The sequence below is a fragment of the Denticeps clupeoides genome, chromosome 1 (genome assembly GCF_900700375.1).
Source record: "Denticeps clupeoides chromosome 1, fDenClu1.1, whole genome shotgun sequence".
NCBI lineage: Eukaryota > Metazoa > Chordata > Actinopteri > Clupeiformes > Denticipitidae > Denticeps > Denticeps clupeoides.
Window position 1 is genome coordinate 17,878,598 of NC_041707.1, and position 2,084 is coordinate 17,880,681.

The following is a 2,084-nucleotide window of genomic DNA, read 5'->3' on the forward strand; positions in this document are numbered from 1 at the left end:
AAAAGACTGATTAATACGTCTGTCCATGGCGCTGATGTGAGATGGGATGTCAAAGGGTGAGTTCATAGACTGCAGGGCATGACACACTCATACACACACACACACACACACACACACACACACACACACACACACACACAAGCTGCTCACATTGTATGTACTGATATTATGATAAATTCTGCAGATTCAACCCTAATAACGGAAAGTGAAAGTGAAGTGATTGTCACACGTGATACACAGCAGCACAGCACACGGTGCACACAGTGAAATTTGTCCTCTGCATTTAACCCATCACCCTGAGTGAGCAGTGGGCAGCCATGACAGGCGCCCGGGGAGCAGTGTGTGCGGACGGTGCTTTGCTCAGTGGCACCTCAGTGGTACCTTGGCTGATCGGGATTCAAACCAGCAACCTTCTGATTACGGGGCCGCTTCCTTAACCACTAGGCCACCACTGCCCCAAAAAATGTCCATTGCATTGGCCGGGAATCGAACCCAGGTCCACTACTTGGGAAGCAGCTATGCTCACCACTATACCACCAATGCACTGCGTTGGTTCTTTTAAAATACCACAGATTCTGCATAAGATGAGCACCAAGTGGCTTTCTTTTGTACCTACAGCTTGTGAAATCTCCTGCTGACCAAATCTCAAACTCCACTAAATCTGTTTTTACTGCCTGCCTGAAATTACAATTAAAACAGTGATTTGTTTAGCAGCTGTTGCTAAGTGACTGACTGACTGGTCTCCAGTAACAGCCTCTGTTAGCAGAGCCCTTTAATTATGGGCTGAAGTGATCCTTAAATTCACAGTTCTCATGGACGTGCATCCTGATCTTCATGATGTTCAGTTATCTGCGTTCTTTCCCCAGATCTTTCAGATGGGTCACCCCTGGAGGCATGACATCACTTCCTGCCTCACAGCAGGCACTTCCTGTGCCAGGCCCAGAGGTCTATTAGCATGTCATCTGGCGCCACACCTTAAATCTCAGAATCAGAATCGTCTGAATCGTTTCCAGTGTCTCGGGTGTCTGAGTCTAAAGAACATCCATGAGGTCGGGGTGGGAGGAGGGGACGACGCACACATCCTAATCTTGCCTCGGGACTGCTGCTCCAATGGACTGAAAGGATGGTGTGGATAACTAGATAACTAGTAAGTGGGGTTTGAACCTGTGATTTTTGTGGTCTTCTGGTTCACAGCTGGGTGTGTTACCTACTAGGCTACTACCACCCCATGTTAAAATAATTCATTCATTTTTATCTCTCAGGATGTTCATCTTTGTACTTGATGCCTGAAAAAAGTGCAATCCAGTTACCTGACTTAAACAGTTATCCAAAGCTCCCTGATCGCCACCCCACCCATTTCCCACCTCTGTTGCCACCATGCCACTGGGGGCAGTGGTGGCCTAGTGGTCCCAGCAACACTGTAACCTCCAGTCATCCTCCTCACTTCAATGAGGAAGTGAGGTTTGTGACAGCTGTCAATCACCAATATGTTTTCCTCAGATTTTTTTTTACATTATTATAGTTCAATTCCTCTTCTACATTAGTTACCGCAATTAATTAGCGCAATAATCGGACAATCTCTGGATGTGTGTTGCTCACTTATGCAATGGTGGTAGGAGGAGGGGGAGTTGTTTTCTACGGTCATTCTACAGTATGCAGTGGGAAAATGTTTCTCCCAGACTCATGGACAACATGAAATGAAACAATAAGTGCTGACAAAAATTGCATCAGTTGTACTGCGATTGAAGTACCAGGGCAAGTACATGTTTAGATGGATATATATTGTAGCCTCTCATTTTGCAACTTCCCAACAGAAAAGTTGTCAAGAAGTTCCATCTGAGAATACAAGCACTTCTTTACCTTACACGAATATGAGATCTTGTCAGACACTGTGGACCATGGTGCTGTGACCACTCTAGGAGAACCTCTGTCCAACAAGGATCTTGCGTTGCATCGTGGAATGACCCTGGGGGGGTCATTTCTGGTTTCCTGTTAGAATACATAGAGAAAATAAAGGCATGGGCACAGATGGCCCAGAGCATCCTGTTGGATGTATTCCCTGTAATTTTGAAATTAATGAGACT

The 2,084-nt window shown here is 45.8% G+C and overlaps 1 non-coding gene across 1 annotated transcript; it reads right to left on the reverse strand.

The window, feature by feature from the left end:
- Window positions 1–471: 471 nt before the first annotated feature.
- trnag-ccc (transfer RNA glycine (anticodon CCC)) lies at window positions 472–543 on the reverse strand. Its single transcript has one exon. It is a non-coding gene; the product is annotated as a tRNA-Gly (tRNA).
- Window positions 544–2,084: the final 1,541 nt, after the last annotated feature.